This window comes from Meles meles, chromosome 5 (assembly GCF_922984935.1).
Source record: "Meles meles chromosome 5, mMelMel3.1 paternal haplotype, whole genome shotgun sequence".
Lineage (NCBI taxonomy): Eukaryota > Metazoa > Chordata > Mammalia > Carnivora > Mustelidae > Meles > Meles meles.
Genome location: NC_060070.1, coordinates 147,409,642 through 147,433,709, shown reverse-complemented (window position 1 = coordinate 147,433,709; position 24,068 = coordinate 147,409,642).

Below are 24,068 nucleotides of genomic sequence, written 5' to 3'. Positions count from 1 at the left end.
AGTCTTAGTCTCAGAAGACAGAGTAAAGTCCTGGCCGTAAAGTGCTTACATTCTAGCAAAGACCATCAATCAACCAGCCAGCAAATATTTCATCTATCTGCACATAGTGTTAAATGCTATGAAGGAAAACAAAACGGAGGGGGATACAAAGTGACAAAGTCTTGGGTCGGGGGGGGGATACTGCGATTTTTTTTTTTTTTAAGATTTTTATTTACTTATTTGACAGACAGAGATCCCAAGTAGGCAGAGAGGCAGGCAGAGAGAGAGGGGGAAGCAGGCTCTTTGCTGAGCAGAGAGCCCGATGCGGGGCTCGATCCCAGGACCCTGGGATCATGACCTGAGCTGAAGGCAGAGGCTTTAACCCACTGAGCCACGCAGGCGCCCCGATGTGCTATTTTAAATGTTAGGGTGGGCAGAGAAAGTTTCTCAGAAGCTTTTAAATCAATTATGGACTAAACCCAACGCTGAGAATAATATTAATTCCACTCCCCAGAATCCTCAATAATCACTAGTCTGTATGAAATGCTAAAGGCTACTTACATGCACATGAATGAAGGAACATCTCGGAATTTTTAAGGAAAGAAAGAAATGTGCGAGGCAGCCTAGCAGATAGAGAGGCACACCCTTCATCTGTCCTTGCTCACATGAGCCAACCAAGACCATCCATAAGTCTGACTTATAAGCAGACACACACACACACACACACACACACAATGAATTCCAAGGAAAGCCCTGTTTAATTCCTTCAGCGTTCTTTTTCAGGGAAAGAACAGAATATACTTAACAGATTACACCATCAGATTCAAGTAACAGAAATTTTGTAAAATCTTGTTACTAATTTCATCGCAATTCTAATCAGATATTTTCTTATTCTTAATAAAGGAGAAATGAGCTTCAAACAAATTCCTCATGTAATTCTCATTTAAAACGTGCATTTTTTTTAAGATACCAATATCCTGTGTTAAAGGCAGGAAGCAACTGCCTCAGAAGTTTGCAAAGAGTGAAATAAATCCTTGTATTTGAAAGGGAATATCTGAAGAGTCCAACACTACAGGAAAACCATAATCTATTTCAGATTAAAGGACATTAAAATAAAAAAAGAGTCATCACTTTCTAGTAGCTGGGATTAGAGTCTGGTTAAAACTCTAATCATTCAGGCTTTTAATCTGAAATTGGTCCTTAAAAGCTGTAATGAATTAAACAATATGCCACCCACAGAATCAACTATAAAAATATACTGTAACTAAAAGCATAAGGACTTAACTCATTTCCTTCCTCATTTTCCCATAATTCATCTGACCCCCTTCCTGTCACCTCATCTAAACGCTGCCTGGGTTTCCGTTAAAATCCTCCCCCTTGGAATTCATTACATTGGTCTTCCCAGATTTAAAAGACAATTTTATAAACGTGCCCATCTACAACTTTGTTGTTACATTGTAGAGAGCGATTCAAATCAAAGTTTCCAAGACTGCCCAGTAACTAACCAGAAATAGTAGACGAGTCTTCAAGCTTGATGTACACTATTCTCCTGGCAATTCTCCATCACTTCATGTCATCCACCATCACCTCGACGACACACAGTGTGTGCACAGCACATTACAACCCCCAAAGCATTTTCATATACATTAATCTCATCTGATTCTAACAACAGCCTTGAGACCTTCTCATTACCCTAAGTCACAAAAGTAAATTACTCAAACGCAGATCTGGGGCAAACAAGGGCATGCGTGCAAACTGACTTTTGGTTTCATCAAATCCTTAACTGGTAAGAGCCAGCTTCATATTTTGTAATAGGACTTCGCTGCTGAACAGACCCTCATCAACCCTTTCTCTGAACTCCTCAATTTACAGACAGGGATGCCAACTATCCTGCGTCTATTGTATATAAAATTAGTCAAAGTCACCGTTCAAAGGCAATGTCCAGATAATGGATGGTGTAGGTAGCAAATTAACAGTTTCATTTGAATCTATATTATGGATAAAGAGAGAGCTAATCTTTCATCCAAGGTCACACAATTAATAACACTCCTTTTACAAACCTGGGCCTGTCTGGCTTCTTTGCCACAAGGCTAATCTAGCTGATGATTCAAGATAAGAGTGGGAGGGAATAGGATCCCAAGTAAAGCTTTGACTGGCAAGTTCATTCATAACCCATTTTAAAACTAGAACTTAAATGCTAACACTGGAATGCTCCTAAATCCACTACATTTTCACTCTTACTGGCTTTGCTCAGCAGCCGTATCACAGCTTAAGTGAAATGCAATTGCTGTTGGTTGATTAATTTTTTTTTAGCTGCTTTTTGGGGTTTTCTTGTCTGTTTTTGGGTTTTTGGCTTTGTTTTGTTTTGTTTGGCCTACCAAATAAAATCAAAATCAAATCTAAGAAAATGCTTATGGTTTTTTTTTCCCCACCTTAAAAAACTTAAGTGATTGTTAGACCTCATTCTGTGAAAATGACTGTTTTGATTCCAGGTTTTATTTCCATTTGCTTTAGTCACAGGGAGAAGGAATCTAATTATTATAAGCACAACGGCAGCTTACATTTGTGTAGTGTTTTATCCTTACAAATGCATTACATTAACCTATTTGATACTTATAACTCACTGGGGAAGCAGCATGGGAATGATTACCCATTTTCACAATTAAGTGAAGGCTCAGAGAGGTTGAGTCATCTGCCCAATGTCACTCAATTAGTAAGGTCAGAACAAGGTCAGAAATCCAAGTCCTTTTGCCTGTAAGCCTTGGGCTCTTTTATTACTTGGTCAGAAAAGCATCATCGAAGGAAATGTTCTGATGACCCTATATGTCACTCTATAGTAAATTCATTACTAAGTATACTCGAAGGGTTTCCTACTCTGTCTCTAGACCACTTCCTATCCTTCCATCAAGATAACTGTCATACTGTCTTACTCTTAGAGTGACAGAAGCAAACACTACAGGACTGTGCCAAGATAGAGGATGTCCAACGTCCAAGTTCTGCTGAAAAAATAGAATCTGGGCCACAAGACCCACGTAAGGAATCCATCGACATGCTTCCGAATTAAACTAGTCAAGGAGGCGGGTCTATCACCCGGAGATGTCAGGAGAAAAGTAGAACAGGACTCGGGCAGAAGGGAAGGCACAGAGCCTGGGAAAACAGGAATGACTGGAAGCCCAAGCTATCGACAGAAGAATCATGAGAACCACACGTGAGAATTCTTGCTGTTCACCCTGCTGATGTAAAACATCCTTTTACATTCATTAGGTGATTGAAAGTATTTATCTACTTAACTAGCTACTAATAGCATCTCTCAAGCCAAGTGAGTATTTCTTGGGGATATTTTTAAGCTCCTGAAAGCTAGCTGGGTTATGTTTTGTTTCTTCTTTTAAGCACAGATTTTTTTTTTTTAAATCCATTAGAAAATGGGTAAAAGGCAGGAACAGACATTTCAATGGGAAGAACATACGGATGGCAAATATGGCACAAAATGTTCAACGTCATCAGTGGTCAGAAATTCAAGTTCAATCTACAATGGAATCACTTTCCACCTATCAAAAGAGTGAAAACGAAAGATGGCGAGAACAGCAAATGCTGGGGAGGATGCAGAGAAACTAGGTCACTCATGCATGGCTGGTAGGAAGACAAAAATGGTACAGCTACTATGGAAAATGGTGTGGCAGTTTATTTTAAAACTAAACATGCAGTTGCCATACAAGTCAGCAATTTGATTCTTGGGTGTTTATCCCAAAGAGATGAACCAGAGCAGCCTTATTCATTGTAGCCTGAAACTGCAAACAGGCCAGATGTCCTTCAACAGGTGGGTGGTTAAACCACAGTATGTCTATACACATACCGTGAAGGATGAGTCCACAAAAAGAAACCACTTAATGATACATGCAACTCGGATTTATCTCCCCGGAATTATGGGGACTTTCAAAGGGCACTCCAAAAGGTTATAAATTTTGTGTGCATTTTTTTTTTTTTTTTTTTAAGAAATAGAGAACCTCGGCACCTAGCTGACTCAGTCCATAGAGCATGCCACTCTTGATCTTGGGGTTGTGAGTCTGAACCCCGCACTGGCAGGTAGACGGAGGGAGAAAGGAAACAGAGAAGCCATTAGTGGTTTCCAGGGGCTAGAGACAGGAGGGAAACAGGTATAGCTCTCAAAGAACAACAGGAGGAACCCTTGTGCTGTGGGAGCCGGGCAGCACCTTTACTGTGCTGACCACAGGAAAGGGGGATGTAAAACCTTCCACATGGTAACAATGTATAGCATAAGTGTTTGCCAACCCACCAGTACAAGTGAAACTAGAACTCTTTAAGACTGGTAGATTGCATCAATGTCAGTATCCTGATTATGAAACTGAACTCAATTTTCACAAAATGCTACCACTGTGGGAAAGAGTAAAGGCTATATTATTTCTTACAACTGCATAGAAACTTACCATACCTCAGTTAAATTTTTAATTTAAGAATAGATTGGTAACAATTATTTATAGCTTAGCCATTCCAAAATGATATTGTAATAATTTAGCCTTTTTTTTTAAATTTTTTTTAAAAAATATTTTATTTATTTGACAGAGAGAAATCACAACTAGGCAGAGAGGCAGGCAGAGAGAGAGGAGGAAGCAGGCTCCCCGCGGAGCAGAGAGCCCGATGCGGGGCTCGATCCCAGGACCCTGAGATCATGACCTGAGCTGAAAGCAGAGGCTCTAACCCACTTAGCCACCCAGGCGCCCCCCCCCCTTTTTTTTTTAAGATTTATTTATTTGACAGAGAGACAGGGAGAGAGGGAACACAAGCAGGGGGTTGGGAAACGGAGAAGCCGGCTTCCCACTGAGCAGGGAGCCCAATGTGGGGCTCGATCCCAGGACCCTGAGATCATGACCTGAGCCGAAGGCAGATGCTTAACAATTGAGCCACCCAGGCCCCCCAATTTTGCCTTCTTTGAACCAGGCACACTCCTGGTTTGCTCTATTCCTACACAACTACTTAAGGTAAGGAGCTTCCATTAATATACTGGGAAAACCATTCCTTGAAACTCAGGAGCGAAAGAAGTCTTTAACAAAACAGTACATTTTGTGAGACTTCATTTGCATGAAGCTGGAGGAAAGGCCAGTCTCCTCTGGGATGGAAAAAATGAGAAGAGCCAAGCGGTGGTTGCCTGTTGATAGTGTGAGTCAGGGAGAGACTGGGAAGGAGCAAGAAATGACTAGCTGGTAAATGGTAGCTTGACAGGAGTCCAAGTTACATGAGTGTATCCATTTGTCAAAGGTCTAAAGGCCCTGTAAGATTCGTGCATTTCATTGTATGAAATTTTACGCTAATTCATTGTATGAAATTTTGCACTAATGGTAAACAAGTTGAAATGAAGCTTCAAGGACTGGCTCTCTGTTAGCGTTATAGTCTTGCAACCAAAGATTCCCATGCTCTAAGATACTGAGCCTGGGATAAATCCAGGGTCGCCAAAGTACGTTGACTTAAAAAAAAAAAAGTGGGGGCACCTCGTGGCTCAGTGGGTTAAGGCCTCTGTCTTCAGCTCAGGTCATGATCCCAGGGTTCTGGGATCGAGCCCCGCATCGGGCTCTCTGCTCAGCAGGGAGCCTGCTTCCTCCTCTCTCTCTGCCTGCCTCTCTGCCTACTTGTGATCTCTCTGTCAAATAAATAAATAAAATCTTAAAAAAAAAAAAAAGAAAAGAAAAAGAAAAAAAGTTCACAATTATCCCACCTTGAATAATACACTTTTGTCAGGGAAAGGAAATTGCAATCAGAGTAACCATGAAGCAAATTCGTATAAAAAGTGTCATTAAATCAGACTAAATCAAATTAAAACAGATGTAATTAGGGCCCTCTGAAAGTAATTTTGGCTAATACTTTGTTTACATGTAATATAGATGTAGCAACTACTGACCTCAGGCACTTTCAGCTGCTTTTATATTAATTATTACATGTGCTTTTTATAGTCCAGCTCAAAATATCCTTTATAGGTCTGAGTAGCTAATTCCCCCCCCCCGGCCCCTGGGCCAAGCTTACTTCAAATGAGTCTCCGATCCCAAGGGTGGGAGTCCTGTGAAATCCACATACTGATAGAGATGGAAAATCATCCGGCCTCTAGTAAGCGTTGTAGGTTTTGCTTTGCTTCACCATGATTTTGTTCTGTTCAGGATACTTATTTTGGTAAGATTACAAAAGGGATGGTGGGCTGTCCTTGATTGCAATTAAACCCAGTAGGACCCAACCCTTTTCAGTTAATAGGGCTTACACTGCAGAAACATGTCTGCTTAATTGGCCAGACAAGTCAAGACGCTGATGGAAATTATTCCTTGACCCTACCAACACTCTGTAGAGAAGATAATGTGAGAAGTGTCTATCTAGTGCCTCCTTCTCCCTTTTGGCCTTAAACTTGGCTCATGGTCCAGGCTCCATCACCAGCCCCTTTGTAATATGAGTTACCCTGAGTGGTGGGATGTATTTCATTGTCAATTCGTGGCCGTACAATCTATCACCAAGACCATGAAGAATATGTAGATTCTTGATTCTTCAATGCAATGAAGGAAGCAACTGCTGAAATATACATAAATCTTAATATATATCAGTGACAAATGTTAGGTTCACGTTATTTGTTAAAAATAGAGAAAAAAAACAAGATTATCATTTTATTTCTTGGCAAAGAGGTGGGAATAAGCTGCAAAAATGAAAAGGAAAAGGTAGAGGAAGGGGGAAAAAATCAGAGGTTGTCCCTCGAAGAGTAGTTTCCCAGGCAACGGTCAAGAAAAAGGTAGCAGATAAAGATTAGTTATGAACACACTTGTCTTTTAATTATCTGTAATCACACGAAAACAGGAGCTAAGAACCCATGCACATGGATTTGGGCCTGCGCAACTTCCCCTCAAGGGCCAAGTGTTGCTTCCCTATTTTCCTGCTCTAAGCAAAGAACTACACTTTCAGCTTTCATCATGCCCGATCACCAATTTCAATGGGTTTCTACAGCGAGTTACAAGCCCCAGAAGGTTGCAATAGAGAAAAACAGAAAATCTGACTGTATCTCTAGCTATAAGAATTAGCCCAGTCATTTGACTGAATGCTCTACTATCAAGGCACAAGAAATGGTCCCCTATTCACTAATCAGGCAAGTCGATGTGGAGAGGACAAACAACTTTGTCCTTTTTTCCCCGTCCATCAAAAAAGTTCCTAAACCATGATGTTTTCTAATAAAAAAAGAAAAGGGCATAGAAACAAAACCCATCTGTGGTGTTTTTATCTACCACACAAAACTGGGTTTGCCATTTTTTAGATGCTAACGGCCCTAGAGCTCACCCAGGAGGAGTTAAATGATCACATCCTTCCCCTTGTAAAGTAGTTATTTTCATGCAGTTTTTTTTTTTCAAGGTGACTCTACCAGTTTGAATGTCTGTTTCCTTCCATTCCCTCCCCTGATGTTAGTGGGCATTTCAGCACCAAAACCGTATTTCGTGAAATCTACCACTTTGTTGAACAGGCCAGAGAAGAGCTTTATTAATGAGGAACTTTGCAACCACTGTTCTGATCCAAAAAACTAAGTCTTGAAGCAACCTGAGCAATTCCTTCCAAACACGAGGTTCGTACGTGCTAAGAATTGCCACAAATACTGTGTGATGGTTACCGTCAAGGAGGAGAAAAGTCAGTCTCTCTTAACCCCACCATCTCCCCCTGCCTGTCCACAGACAGCTCTAATGCCCTTGACTGCAATTAAGTTTTTGGAAGTCGTATGTCCATTCCCAGGAGGCAAAAGAGCGCCTTGCACTATGAATGCGTATTTTTAAAAACTCAGCATTTCTTCACTGCTGAAAACCTATTCAGAAATCCCTTCCTCCTTAAGCTAGAGAGCTTTGTTCAGCCAGGGGGCCAACCGAGGCTGTTATTTCAAGAAACCTAACCACTTCATGACTGGCATCAGAGAAGAGAGGAAGACTGTCCAAGAGTCACCTTGAAAGAAGCTTCCTCTCAGGTTCCCGGGAGCCCATAAATGCTAGCAAAGGGTCAGGATTGCCACCAACACGGCATCCGTGTGATTTCATCTGCCGGTCCAGGGCTATTCTGTCCACAGAAGATGAGCTGCCCTTTCTAACACTCACACTCAATTTCCCACCACATAAAAGGACACTCGCGGGAGCGCCTGGGTGGCTCAGTCATTAAGTGTCTGCCTTCCGGTCAGGTCATGATCCTAGGGTCCTGGGATCGCGCCCCACATCAGGCTCCATGCTTGGCAGGAAGCCTGCTTCTCCTTCTCCCACTAACCCTGCTTGTGTCCTCTCTCTCACTGTCTCTCTCTGTCAAATAAATAATTTTTTTTAAGTGTTTAAAAAAGAAAAAAAAGTACATTCACTGTCCGAGGAAGTTCATTATCTGAGGATAACCTGGGCTTCTGCGTGTTCCAAACAGAGCAGGTCAGTATGGGGTCTGTTGATGGTCGAGGCAAGCAGTGGAGACAACAGGTGGACGGGGCCATCACTGAAGGCTTTGGAGAAGATTTGGGTTTTGAGCTCGGCTATCACTAACAGCAAGTATCAGTTACTGCATTGGGGCCAGGGGGCAACCTGGGGGAGGGAAGAATTTGGACAAAGTGACAAAGTGAAAACACATTTTGTGTACAAAAACCACAACAGGATTCACTTGGTTGTAGTAGATTTTCAAGAACTATGGTGATAGCAAAGGGTACAAAAGAGAGTGAGACAAGACATAGGGAAGGTGTTCATTCATTAGCTCACTGTGCACTAGTCTCTCTTCTCATGCATTGGAGAAAAAAAATTAAGACCTTTTAGGATCTTCTTTCTCAAAGGGAAACCAGCCCTCACATACAGAGCTGATGCAAACAAGACTGTTAACATTCATGAGGTCATTATAATTCCTTCCCCCCAAATCCAGCTTCCGGTTAGTTCTCGTACTTAAAAGATCTGGTCTGGCTACGAGCGGAGGGAGTTTGGAGTGGACTGAGGAAATCCTCCCCACCTAAGTGATGTAACTATCTTGTCACTGGCAAGGTATTCCGTGAGAATGGTTGACTGGAAAGATAACGTTTCTGTGTGCTGATGAACAGTGACTTTCCCTAGAAACTAAGGGCAGCTCTGTGAACAGCTCTAATGTAAGGAACATGGTTATGGGGCTGCCCCCAGACTCCAAAAGTAAGTACAGACGGAGTTTCTCTACTTGCTTGAGGAGAAAGACCCATCCCAAACCCACCACCATCAGTGTTCATAAGTCTAATCTGGGGGAGTCTGAAGAGGGGGATGGGAAGGTTCGAGGGCCCCAGAGGGGACCAGAAAAGACGATCAGGGAAGGGGCTAGGTTTTCATGCTGTCTGACAAGCACAGATGGCCACCTGGAGTGTGTTGTTTACTGTTAGCATGAATTGTTTTCTCTCCAGAAAGCTCTGCCCTTTGCGAGTAATAAAATCACATGGGTAGAGTATAAGAAGGAAGAGGGAGAGTTGGACCCAAGGAAGCTAGTTTACTGCCCACCTCTGTCTAGGTGGTTAATGGCGGCTGTTAAGGCCAAGCACATAACACTCAACAGTGAAGATGCAGGGGCAGTGGCGGGGGGGGGGGGGGGGGGGGGCGGCAGAGGGAGACACCTGTGCCCCACCCTCATTCATTCCAAAGGGCTGTTAGTGCAGAAAGAGGGGCTGCGCTTCCAGAAAGAGCACTGCCTCATCTTCAGACAGTGGCATTCGTCACAAGGAATCGCTCAACCTGCCCTAGAGCCAGACCCTTGGGCCCATGGTTTGGGTCAGAGAAGTTCTTAGGATCACAAAGCACCATCATCTTATGCCATCAGGGAAGTCACTGACGCCAGAGAGGTTAAAATGCCCAGGGAAGATAGTGGCAAAACCAACACTGGGATCAAGAAGTAGTCAGTGGTCTTCCTCTGGCTTGGCAGGCCAGCTCTGATCCCCAAGCTGAGCCTGGCCTGGGGTGCCGACTCAGGGTTTTAAAGTTCCTTCTAGAGGTTCTGCCTAGAATGTCATTTAATGTCTACAGCTGTCACTGATTACCCACCAAGGAAAAAAACTTTGGGTGGAATCAATACACGAGCTTAAGTAAAAATGGCCTCTCTTACAGAATTTTAACCTGAAGCAGCATTACTCAAAATGAAAGGCATTATACATCAGCACTAATCCCCCACACTTGGCTTTCACCCTTGCAGGGATGCAGGAACAGAGCAGGTTAGAGGGGACGGTACCGAGAAAGACAAAGTACAGGTATGGGCAAGAAGTAGAAACATAAGCTTGACACATTGTATCACCGCCATGTTATTGGTGAAAGCTTGACACCCTAGACACTGCCCCCCCCTTCCTTAGGAAACTGGGAAAACCACAAAAGGGAAAGATTATCTTAAGATTCGAATTTCTAGGAGAACCCTCCTCCACAGCTGGTGGGAATGCAACTGGTGCGGCCACTCTGGAAAACAGCATGGAGGTTCCTCAGAGAGTAGAAAACAGAGCTACCCTATGACCCAGCAATCACACTACTGGGTATTTACCCTAAAGATACAAATGTACTGATCCGAAGGGGCATGTACACCCGAATGTTTAGAGCAGCAATGTCCACAATGGCCAAACTATAGAAAGAACCTAGATGCCCATCAACAGACGAATGGATAAAGAAGATGTGGTCCATATATACAATGGAATACTACGCAGCCATAAAAAAACATGAAATCTTGCCATTTGCAATGACGTAGATGGAACTAGAGGGCATTATGCTGAGCAAAATAAATCAATCAGAGAAAGACAATTATCATATGATCTCACTAAAATGAGGAATTTGAGAAACAAGACAGAGGATCATAGGGGATGGGAGGGAAAAATGAAACAGGACGAAAACAGAGAGGGGACAAACCATAAGAGACTCTTAATCTCATGAAACAGAGGGTTGCTGGAGGAGAGGGGGTGTGGGAGGGATGGGGCGGCTGGGGGATGGACATTGGGGAGGGTATGTGCTATGGTGAGTGCTGTGAACTGTGTAAGACTGATGATTCACAGACCTGTACCTCTGAAACAAATAATACATTGCATGTTAATTTTAAAAAAGATTCTAATATCTAATATGTACACTTTAAGGATTTATAAAGAGGAGGATGGGGAGAATTCAAATAGTTTTCATTTCTCTTAGGTGGTGCATAGATGGGTTGAATCCAAGGCTAAAATGTGTCAGTAACAGAACCGTTTATTCAATGAACTGGGCTCGGTGATGCTATTTTTCTGCTTCAAAGCTTCTCTCAACAAGATACAGAAAGCAAGCCCTTTAGGAAACATGCTTCTCTGCCCCACAAGTCAGACCCAGCTTGACCATCTCAGACTGCAAAGGCTCAAGCCAACAAATCCATGTCACAGCCGGAGAGGAGAGGGCTTTCCATGGAGTACCGTTTTTGGTAAGAAAAAAAATCTCGGCGGGCCATAAGTGATTTTAATTTGCCACACTATGTTTTTACAGACATCGCTGGACAATTAAAACAGTGTTGCAAATGGAAATTGCTCGTGCCTCATTGCAAATTTTATTGCCACGTTGGAATCCTTAAGAAGCACTATTAACTTTAATGGTGACCTGTTGCTCCCGGATTATGAGTCATTTTCAATCAAGTAATTCAGGGATCATCTCCACAGCAGTGGGAAGAGGAGGCAGGGCAGCAGGAACAAGGAGCTCATTGTGAAAAGTCGAGGAGAAAGTGTGAAAATACACTTGCACATTTGCAATCTCTAATTACTGTTCATTCCAGGAGGCTTCCTTCCTGGCATTAGGAAGCGCCCTTTCACATAAATATTGAACATGCCATCTTTGAGTCCTTCTATGTTTTCTAGAAGTGAAACAAAATTCTTAAGTTCGCCTTCAAGTGCAAGTCAGACTTACATGTAAATTGAAGACAGGGTCTAAGTAGTCTTAATATTTAGTAATTTCATGTGCTTTCAATTATATCCCTATTTCTCTAGTGGTGTATGACAGAGGTGTTGTCTTTTCCCTTTTAAAAGAGCTTTTTGAAAAAAAAAAATAAAAACAAAGTTTAAAAAAATCATTTAAAAATTGTTAAAAAGTAAAAGAGCTCTCTGCAGAGCTTTGATGTGCCTGAATGACAAAAGTCAAAAGTGTGGTTCTTTCAGGTACAGAAGATAGGCATTCCTTAAAAAGAAGTGTAGAATGGGGAAATGTAGTGGATTCAGCCATCTTAATCATTTACAGAACTAACCCTCCCTGTGGCTCAGTAACGGCTGCTCTGCTCGCTTTGGCCTCTGAATTCTACAGTTTCTCTTGGATCTCAGACTCTGCATCATGCCCTTCCTCTTCTGAGAGGAGCTTCACTTTCTCAAACATGTCCAAGTATGTTTAGTTTAGTAATTCCACTGTAAAAGTAAACACAAGTGGGAGGACAGAAAGAAAAACAATTGTGAAGGAAGGGAGGGAGGAAGGGGTGGGGAGGGAGGTCAATCTGTTAACCATACCCTAAGGCCTAGGCCCTTTGTGAAATTCACATATATTTCCCAAAATTCTCCCTGAAAAGATCCAGTCTTAAGTTCAGAGAACAAGCAAGTACATCAGGATTTAAAGGGGGAGGGGGAGTGTGTGAGGAGTAAGTGGGGGAAGCAGGGGTCCCCCAGCTCAGAGGAGAGCAGGGGGAGGAGGGGGCCAGCTTTGGTGATCCTGGGAGGGAAGGCAGGGGAACATTCTGCGGCCTTCTCCTTCCCTAGCTTCTGTTCTTCAAGTCTGAGGTGCGGGACCAACCCCAAAGCCCTGGAGCTTAAAAAAGACCCTCCCCTCCTGGCTGGGTCCTGCCCACACCAGCTCCCACTGGGTCAGGCTGTGGGGCCACTCCAGGCGCGGTAAGGTCATGGCTAGGTTTGGCCCCAAACGCTCCCACTCAGTGAAAACAGGCCTCCGAAGAAGAATGAAGCAACAGCCAGGAAAGAACCACTTTGCAAACAGACTTCCAAGGAGCATTAGCCTCTTGAAATCCTCTGTGCAAAAGTTCACACCATAAAACAGCTGCTTCTTAACGTCTCGGGGTTCTAATGAGCCCCGAGCTCCCAATGTGTGCAGAACTTCTGGCCAATGGTGTCCAAGGCCCTCGGCGCCTCCCTGCACTGCTCGATCCCCGAAGGGCTCCTGGTCAAAAAAAACGAGGTCGTCAACTTGTCCACGGAGAAGCATTTACTGTCGTTTCGGATGGCATGTTCTGTTCAAGAGGTTATGATAATAAAGGAAGAGGAGGGAACACGCTTTCGAGTCCTGGCCTGTGCTCGCCGCCTTGCACCGCGGCTCCGACCCGTAGCTGGGCTCTTACAGCCTCCAGCTCGCGGGACTCCGACTTGGGGGGGGCCGGGGGAGGGGGGAGGGATAAGGATCATTTCTAGAATGACTGTATCAAATTGTATTTCCCCTTCCTCCCCGCTCCCAGCTTTAACCTAAGAGCGGCTCGCCAACAAATAAGTTCCTGTTTCAAAAAAGTATTCACAGGCCTCACCCCTGCCAAAGTTTACAGCACAGTTACATCCTGCCGCGGAAAGAAGGATGGGGTGGGGTGGGAGGGAAGTAGAGCCGGGCAGCTGTTTTTTCAATAAACTCCAGCCCCAGGAAACCTCCCACTGCTGCTTCCACACCCCCAGCAGCGAAGCAGGAGGCGGCAGGAAAAGTCATTCCTCCGAGGCAGGGCAAGCCCCGCGGAGCTGGCTCACTCCCTTTCTCAACTCCCACAGAACTCACCAAGGTCTTTGCGAATCCCACCCCGCTCCCGCCCCCCAGGAGCAGGAGGACACAGGCCAAAGGGTTCCACTGTGCCTCCTTGGAGGCGGACTCCTGTTCGCAGGGAGCCCAGGAGATTTCCACCTCCTCCCTGCCCCACACCCCTGCACCAGAGCAGAGGCACAAGGTAAGAAGGTAGAGGGTTTGCATCCCACACCTTCCAGTGGGCTGGAAGGGCTCCCCAGGAAAAAGACACAGCTGCTGTGGACAATCCCGAGCTCCCCAACCAGTACGCCCTCCGAGCTCTGGAACGGGGCTTGCCTTTCTCCTCCCGAGTGGGAAGGTTGGAAGGGAATTGGAGAAGGCAGGACCCACCCGGACTCCGCCCGCTGAAAAGCTCTAATTTGTGAACCTAGAAAACCCTGGGGCATTGCAATCAAAGCGAGGCCCCACCCCTGCAGTACCTCTGAGGATTTGTTCCCCGGCAAGTGGGCAAGCAGAGAAAAGGGAAAATGAGGACAAATGTGTTCAAAACAGAAACACGGCATAACACTAACTTGGTTTTGGGCAAGGACCAGATTATAGGCCCGACACCTCCATTTCTGTCCAAGTGGAAAGAGAAACTACAGGGTACAACCTTGATCCAGCTGTGTGAACTCTGGTGCCCAGAGGCTCTGGCCAGCTCCAGAAGATCAGCATAACCCCAAATTGCTCCTCGGTCCCCAGCTGGCCTTTTTTTTTTTTTTTTTTTTTTTAAGTTCTTGAGAGTTCTTTTTGTCCCTTTTGGTGAACTGATTCTTTGGGGACTGTGATTATAATTACTGTGGAATGGTCTCTGAGCTTCCAAATGTATGTTCTTGGCGTGAAATGGTTCTGTGTTGGAGAAGATGGTACGTGGATATGAACTTCTCTTTTAAGAACCCTCTCAAACCCTTCTTAAGGGACTGAACTATAACCAAAGAATGGGAATTGGTAAGGAGTTACCAGGTAATGGGCTAAGAAGAAAACTCCACATTTTGACAGCATGGACTTAAGACCAGTGTCCTAACGTGTTGCCCATCAGACTATATAAAATGGTGATGAACTAACAGGCACTGACTCAAGTCCTTACCCAACTCTGAAAGGAAGTTCAATAGACCCTAACGTACAATAGCTCAGGTCAGGATCCCAGGGTCCTGGGATCGAGCCCGTATCTGGCTCTCTGCTCGGCAGGGAGCCTGCTTCCTCCTCTCTCTCTGCCTGCTTCTCTGCCTACTTGTGATCTTTGTCTGTCAAATAAATAAATAAAATTAAAAAAAAAAAAACCTAACATACATTAACTGCCTTGAAGGTCCATCTGAACTCTCCAAAAGTGAAAAAGATGGATTGCTTAAAGAAGCAAAACATACCAACATAACATTTTTTTACAGTTTTAGCCAAGTTAAATATTTTTTCGTCCAAAAACTGTATTTCTAAAATATATCTAGGTCTCGAGCAGATGTTGTATACGTTTGCTATAATTTAGGTCACACCATTTTTTGCAGCTCCTACACATACCCTGTTTTTCCTTCAAATTAAGAGAAAATAAGGTAAAATCTAATTAGGCCAACTCCTAATCCCGCACAGTGAAATGCAATTTGGAAATCTGATTCTTTCTTCAGACTCTTCTCCGCTTCTAGGACCATCTAAGCATAAATGGGGGACTGGGACAGGAGAGAACCAACTAAGAGCTGGAAATACCCAGCTCGTCCAGTTCTTATGAACCGTAATTTCCTAAGTAGAGCCAAGGCAATGGGATTTTTTTTTTTTTAAAGATTTTATTTATTTGAAAGAGAGAGAGAGAGCACACAAGCAGGGGGAGAAGGGCAGAGAGAGGGAGAAGCAGACTCCCCACTGAGCAGGGAGCTTGCGCGGGTCTCGATTCCAGGACCCCGGGATCATGACCAAGGCCGAAGGCAGACACTTAACCAACTGAGTCACCTTGGCGCCCCAAGGCAGTGGGATATAATAGCCAATTGGGGGCTTGTCAAATAGACCATTCCAGGACGAAAACCATTCATTTTTTTTTAGTTTTGATGGTAGAACTGAACCAAGTTGTGGGAACCGTACCTACACACACGGTCATAGAGCCCTCCCTCTCCCTGCCCCAGGCGTGGCTCAGTGTTTGCTCACCTTCGTCTTCACTTATCAGCAATTAATTGCAACCCAACAAGAATACTTAGGAACATAATCTGAATTCTGTGTGCCATCTTTCTGCAAAAACAGAATACAGAACTCTTGGATCTCAGTGAGCCCCCAGATCAGGAGACATGAACTCTACCTCCCCCCCCCCCCCCCCCCCCCGCGCAAAGAAAAGATTCCGAAAGAGGTGAGGACCTAGTGTTCCCACGTCCTGCCCTATAGCAAGATTACTATTTGGATAAGGATTAGTATTTGAAGTTCAAACACCGTTTATCCATTGGATTAGATCCATCAATAAAAATACTTCCGATTCATCTTCTCTAAAATTAACATAGCTATAAGAGCCATAGGCAGCCAATCAGAAACTCTAAGTCGGTATTCTTAAAATAAAGGAGAGTCGATATTCTTGCTCATTTAAAATAGTGATTCAGGGGCGCCTGGGTGGCTCAGTGGATTAAGCCACTGCCTTCGGCTCAGGTCATGATCTCAGGGTCCTGGGATCGAGCCCCGCATCGGGCTCTCTGCTCTGCAGGGAGACTGCTTCCTCCTCTCTCTCTGCCTGCCTCTCTGCCTACTTGTGATCTCTCTCTCTGTCAAATAAATAAATAAAATCTTTAAAAAAAATAAAATAAAATTGTGATTCACTCCGTCCGGCCACGAACCATTTACAGTATCTGAAGCAACTGTAAATCCCAGGTACAACCACCAAACCATCCACGGAGCAGGATCCCGTGCACCTGAACGCAGACAGCTTCTGAAGCACCTGGTATTGAACAGGGATGGACCTAATGAAAGAATTTATGTGCTAAGCCCAGAAAAAAAATAGTTCTGTGAAGATCAGACCAGGCAAAGTTCTTCAGGAGAGAAAGGGGAAACGAAAGCGAAGTTCTAGACATGCAAGATTAAAGGGGATTATTCAAGGAACCACAATGCATAGGGTCCAAGCATTACTGAAGAATTTCCTTCGCACTAACGGCGTCTGCTGTTTGTCAAGGCAGCACACCCATATGTTCGCACTTTCCAGAGACAGGGTGGCCCTCTACCCTGCTGGCCTCTTCGCAGGGACAGACTTGGAAATGGATCTCTAGGAAGGGCCTGCTTGGCTCCATCTCTGGGCCTGTCCAGAGACCTGTGGCTCTTTCAAGAATGGCCAAGTGCGTCCAGCAGACATTTCAGAGGACAGAAAAACATCAGAGCCATAAGGGGAAAAGCAGAATCAGACACTGCCCACCTCGATCCCATGTTAACCAAAGCCGTCAGACTCTCAGGCACCATTTTAATGTACGTTTCAAAAACTAGGAGAGTACACCACACGTCCTCCTGCTGCCATTTCAGACGGAATGTTGGGGTTCCCTCAGTTACACCTTAGCTTCTCCACTGGGCCACCAGGTGCCCCACGTCAGTACCATTAACACAAGGAAATCTCAATATTAGTCTACCCTTCTCATAAAGTTATGGGGGAAAAGGAGCGCAATCTTAGAAATGCTTACGCTGAAAAACACTGCTGGGAAATGGCGATGTTTAAGTCTCCTACAGCGCGATGATGGCTATGAGCGTGAAAAAGGATTATTCTTAACTGAAATAGAAAATTAAGGAGCTAAACTCCAGGTAAGACTAAATACACACCAAGCTGGAAGCATTTCCCCCCCCTGAAAAGCACTCATCCATCATTCCGGCCGTCTGGTGATAAGGCTTCCGCAAACCCACCAGTGAAATGAGATTCTTGCCAAGTCGTGTGCATTTAAAAGAGGACAAACATGTCACACTATGCAAAACATGTGATCAGAAAGACATTTAATTTTGAAGCGGGACCACAAATGTCAGCCAATACTGCGGAGCTTAGTGCCTCTGAAACATACCCTTCAGGATGTTCCTGAAATACACTTTCTGCACTCAACCATTTTCGTTTCCCCTGCAGTTTCCATTTGCGAAAGGACTTGGGATGTACCAAAGACATGTGAGTGACATCATGCTTGGGCATGAAACTCGGAGAATGAAAGACACATCAATTAACAGGGAGGGGAAAAAAAGATGTAGCAATGCACTTTGCAGGACTTCCCTAGAGAGACAAGCCACCACATCCCATCAAATCAAAAGCTTTGCCTATGGGAACTTTATTACAGCTCCTATCAAACGGACGGGGGGAAAAGAAAACCAGCTTTCCGGTTTTCACAGGAAAAGAATGATTTCCAAATTATGACTTTTGAGAGCTCAGGAGAAGGAATGACTTATTCGTGGTAAATGGGAAACACATGGTTTTCTCCGAGTGTTTCTGTCTGCCCTGCAGTTACTTCTGGTATATGAAAGAGATAAATTATTAAGATTTAAACACAATACCCCTTAGAATGCACCATGCATTTCTGTGTAAAGCCAGAGGGTTGAGACTCTAAATCACCATTCCAAGGGTAAGTAGGAAAAACACTGCACCCCTCCCACCAGAGACCAGCAGAGCAGTTGGGTCCTGCACACCATGGAAACACCAGCTGGGCGGCGACGGCAGCCAGCAGGACACCGGGCCCGTGGACCCACCGCTGGAATGTGAAGACAGCAGCCGCAGCCAGCTGCAAAGATCGATGGCTTCCCTGGGAGACAGGGGATCCGTCCACCCAACATGGAGTGGGAACTGGCTTTGCCCTTTTGTTGTTTTGTTCAGGGCGATTTCTCCTGATCCCCGGGGCTCGTCATCCCCACCTGGACAGTAAAATCATTTGGAAGATTTTAAAAATTAAAAAAAAATTTTTTTTTAAAGATTTTATTTATTTATTTGACAGAGAGAGAGATCACAAGTAGGCAGAGAGGCAGGCAGAGAGAGCGGAGGAAGCAGGCTCCCTGCCGAGCAGAGAGCCCGATGCGGGACTCGATCCCAGGACCCCGAGATCATGACCTGAGCCGAAGGCAGCGGCTTAATCCACTGATCAACCCAGGCGCCCCAAAATTTAAAAAGTTTTTACATAGGAAGAAAAGGAAAAAGCGTCCTGGTAGGCACATGGAGTGGAGACCCAGCCGTCTGTCGCCATCTGACCTCGCCCTCACTAGCACAGCATTCGACTCCGTCATCTAACTGGTGACGAGAACTGCCAAGCAAGCTCCCCTTCATCTCTCTTTTCCGAGAAGTGCAAGAGGCTCTCAAGGGAGCATTAGCACCTCGTCCACGGGGTGCCAGGTGTCGTCCCTGCTGCTACAAGCAGAGTCCCCCTAAGTGTGGGACACGGTCCCAACCGCCTGTGGCACCGCAGCCTCCGGCTCTGGGCTCCACCCCCCACCTGCCTTTCTCCCGAGTGTCACAGACTAGAACGGAGGGAAGCTGTGGGACAGGCTTTCTCAGGAGATCCGAACCCATTTCGGAGCAGTCTGGGACCCAGGAAAGAGCCCTGCAGAGTCTGTCACTGTGACACCAGATACCTGCCCCTAAACAAACAAACATCCCGCCTCAGAGCAAAGGGGGGTCCCTCAACAACTCCAACAACGCGAATCGCAAATGGCAAAGCCAGTGATTGCACTCAGCCACCTTGTATCGTGGCCAAAGCTGCCTTCCGTGAGCCCCTCACCCCCCAACCGCTCCTACACACCCCCAGCAGCTCGGGGCCTTGCTCCCAGGCCGCTTCTCCGGTAATGGGTAGGTCCATGGACAGAGCGAAGACTAGATCACCAGAACCTTAGGAACAAGACATGAACCACCAAAGTCCTTCCTCGACTATCAACACAAATTGCTGGTTTCTAGAAAATCTGCTCATTTACAGATTTAAACATAAAAACCACCTTTTGGGGGGAAAAGTGGCTACCTTACATTTGACAATATGGCGACTTTCATGAGTAAAACAAATGTATGGGTCAAAGGACATTCTAAGTTCAACAAATCGAATAGCTGTGTCACTACAAGAATGTCACGCATACTGTGTTGTGTTGCACGTAACAGAATCCTAATATTTACTTATAGTTCGGTACTGAGAAGTGGAAAATCCATAAAGTAAAGACCCACGCCTAACAGTTGGCTGTTAAATGACTGGTAGGTACCAGTCACTGCGCTGTGTGCTCTGCAGGTTTAATTCCACTTAATTCCCTCAGCGAAATCACCAGGGTCTCCATTTTATAGAGGAGGACATTAAGCTTCAATACATAAATCAACACGTCCATCATCTGCAAAGCTAGAGGATGGCTAAGCTGTGATTTGGACAGAAGTATGGCTGACTCCAAAGCCTTTAACCATTTTTATAAACTAGTACAGTGTATATCGTCCATAAATAATATACTGGAGGACCACTCCCACCACCATTTATTTAAAAAAGAAAAAAAGGCAGGGAATTGGAATTCTTTGACTTTTTTAACCCAAGGAAAGCAAAGCATTCATCATGGGGTCCTCACGAGGGTTGTAGGTTTGGAAGCTTGTCTGAAGTCAACTGACCAGAGGCAAGTTACGAAAACTCGGAGCACTTTCATTCTCTTCTGTAAAATGGGAAGGACAATGTCAACCTCGAGGTTGTTGGGCAGCCTATATCAAAGGTCTTATTAGACTACATGACTGTTGGCTTTCTTCCCTCTCTGAGCCCGTTTCCTACTCTGTCAACCAGGCATAATAAACCCTATCATGCCACTATGACAGAGGGCCTTAGAGGGGGGAGGGGGAATTATAAAAAGGGAAACACTCTGCAAAGCATTGCTTTTAAAAAGGTGTTTCTGATCATTAGTACTTTTAATGGAGTCCTAAAAGAAATGATAAATTGTCACTTAATTCACACTGAGGAGTTTGGATTTAAGAAAGTCTGAACTTGGTTATTTCATAAAGCAAATGACCCTGACTCATCTGTTTTTCAACTCTGAATCTTCTGTTTGGCTTGGCTTTGTTTCGGTTTTTGACTCCTGCATTTCCACAAGTCATTATTAAGAACCCATTAAGTGCTCAGGCCAATAGGGAATAAAAATATTTGAAAATACGATTCTTACCCTTGAGAAAGCTAGAATACACGGTTGGGTTTCTTAAAGCAGGCACACGTAAGATGTGTGGATTGACCAGCAGGTGCTAGTGGTCAGGACTGGGCGTAGGGAAGCACTGTTAAAAAGTAGCAGAAGGTTGGGGCGCCTTTGGGTTAAAGCCTCTGCCTTCAGCTCAGGTCATGATCCCAGGGTCCTGGGCTGGAGCCCCGCATCGGGCTCTCTGCTCAGCAGGGAGCCTGCTTCCTCCTCTCTGGCTGCCTCTCTGCCTACTTGTGATTTCTCTCTGTCAAATAAATAAAATTAAAAAAAAAAAAAAAAGTAGCAGAAGGTAGTGGTAAGGTACCAGTTGGTAAAGGAACAGTTGTTCTTTGTTTGGTTTAAAAGATTTTATTTAAGCCCAACACAGGGCTTGATCTCGTAACCCTAAGATTATGACCTGAGCCAAAATCAAGAGTCAGACGCTTAACCGACTGAGCCACCCAGGTGCCCCATTGTTTTAAAGATTTTCTATTTAAGTAATCCCTACACCCGACACAGGGTTTGAACTCACCACCTCAAGATTAAGAATCACACACCCCACCACCTGAGCCAGCCAGGTGCCCCAGGAAGTGAAGAGTTCCGCACCTTGACTGCGGTGATGGTGGCTTGAATACATAAGGGTGATAACATTTCATAGAAATACGCACCTCCCTCCAAAAAGAGAACGTGTATAAAAACGGGTAAAGTGCCTCTAATGAGGTATCTGGGTTAATAATGTTGTACCAATGTGTCAATTTCCCGGTTTGGCAACATACTAAGACACTATAAACTGAGGGAAGAGGCGTCAGGAAGACATGAGAACGCGTACCGTTGCTGTAAGTTCTTGGGAGTCAAACTATCCGAATAAAAAGTAGTACTTTAAAAAAAAGAAAGCATATGAGGAAGGTCCCTACAAACAGATATGGAAAGAGGCTAACGTGAATGGTAAGTGTAAAACAGGAAGGTATTACACAATGTGTATTATACGCTACCTTTTGTGAAAGAGCAGGAAGTATCGAATGGAGACTCCTGTTTCCTCGGAGAGCGGCAGAAGGGGCTTGTCGAGGGGACCATAGAAGAAACTATAAATAGTGGCTTCCGTGGGGGAATGAAAAGGAGGAACTTGATAGCTGAGGCTCAAACAAGGAAGATTTTTCACATTTGGGGGGTTCTGAACCATGCAAATGTAATATTCTCCAAAAACAAAGAGACAAATGAAAAGGAGGGCGACATAATAAATGATGGGATCAATGTGGAAACCTCGATGGCAGGTTTGCTGAAGAGTTTACATACATTATTTTTAATCCTCAAAACAAAGCCCGAAGTGATTGATATATCTTGACAGAGGATAAGCCAAGACTCAAAGGTAATTTTACAAAATCTTTTGCCTAAACCCATGCGTTTTCCATATTAATTCAGCTCCTTATTCAGGGATCTTCAGAACACAATCTGCTGCTTTTTACCTTAATACCCTTGTATGTGGCTTTTCCTCCGCCTGAGAGCACTTGCCCCGCCCCCACACCTGCCCCCATCACCTCCTACTTCGCCTGGACAACCCCTGGTCAACCTGAAAAAGCTCCCGCCCAGTTAACTTTTCTTCAGACCACCTTCCTCCACAGAAGGAGTAAATCTCCTATCTTACCTCTGTATCCCACACTGAGTTCAAGCCATCTTAACCATTATTTCCTAATGGTCTCTAAATCCACAGCAGCTAGCAAAATGCCTGGTAACTATGACTTTCGCTCACAGAATGTTCCTTCAGCTACAAAGGACTATTTAATCCTCACCATGAGCATTCAGAAAAAATAAGACCTCATTAAGAGGACACATTCACTTGCTAACAGGTATAAATAATGATTCTTGGGTATTTTAGAATAAACGTGGCTACAAGTACTTCTGAGAACCCCAGTATCTTAAGAGGGATTGCTCTTACTTTTAACTGGACTTAAGTAGATCTTCCTTACAAATTCTAACACCCAATTTCTGGTGAGGTTTATTCTTACTCTTTCTGGTAAATTCTTTACAAAATAAAAATTCACAGAGTAGTAACAGTTTCATAAAAATATATTAATTTTTCTTTTTAATTCCCGACCATGGCCTTTCTGAATTTCCTTTTCCGGGAAATGTGTTTACCTTTTAAAAAGGAAATAAAGGGCATGGAGTTCAGAAGAAAGCTTGGTCCTCTGTTGCTGAGCGTCTAAAATACTTGGTGATCATTCAATATGGCGTGGATTTCTAGATAGACACACAGAACTGACTTTTTCTCCTCAGAATCTGTCCTCCAAAGAAGGCCGAACACGTAGGGGCCGCCTGGGTGGCTCAGTGGGTTAAGCCATTGCCTTCGGCTCAGGTCATGATCTCAGGGTCCTGGGATCGAGTCCCACATCAGGCTCTCTGCTCAGCGGGGAGCCTGCTTCCCCCTCTCTCTTTGTCTGCCTCTCTGCCTAACTGTGATTTCTGTCAAATAAATAAATAAAATCTTAAAAAAAAAAAAAAAAGAATGCTGTCCACATAACCTGTAAGTTAGATCAACAGGAAAGTGCCAGGCCAGTCTGGCATAGCGGTCAAGGTTACACAGTCTGAGGTCAGATGCCTCTGACAATTCCTGCCTCCCAGAAGATCCTTGTCACTAATATCCACTGAGCATGAAATATACGTTAAAGTGAGGCTATCACTACTAGTTAATGTGCACCCAATCGGCATGCTCTTTGTGTCATGATTTATTTAATCGTCCCAATATCCCAATGTGTTTGATACCAGTATAACCTGATTTCACAAGTGAGACAGATATTCCTTGACCAAGAACACAGTTCTTGGCGGGGAGGGGGGACATGCACTAGTAGTAGGAGCTGTTATGCTACTTTCAAAGCCATAAACCCCACTCTCTAGGAGTAGACATACAGTCCAAATCCCAGATTATCTTCTGCTTTGAGAATTCTGGTTAACCAGAGAATGTTAATTTTGGAAGTCACTTGAATTTTTCCAGATGTCATGCAAGAGTTCTTCTTAAGGCGGATTCGAAAACATAGGTCTTTATAAGATGTCAGTCTCTATTTAAAAAAAAAAAGTCTATCCCAATGGGTCCTTAGCAGAGAAAGTGGACTGTTATGTCTAGTCAGGTGTGCTCTAAAAGGATTTCCAGTACCATGTGTTTATCTGTCCCCAGATGCCTGTGGGGACTTTCATAACCCATACCCAACATACTAACACTCATGAAGCTACATAAAAGGCTTTGTTGCAAAGAATACTTTGTTACAAAGAAGACAGAAA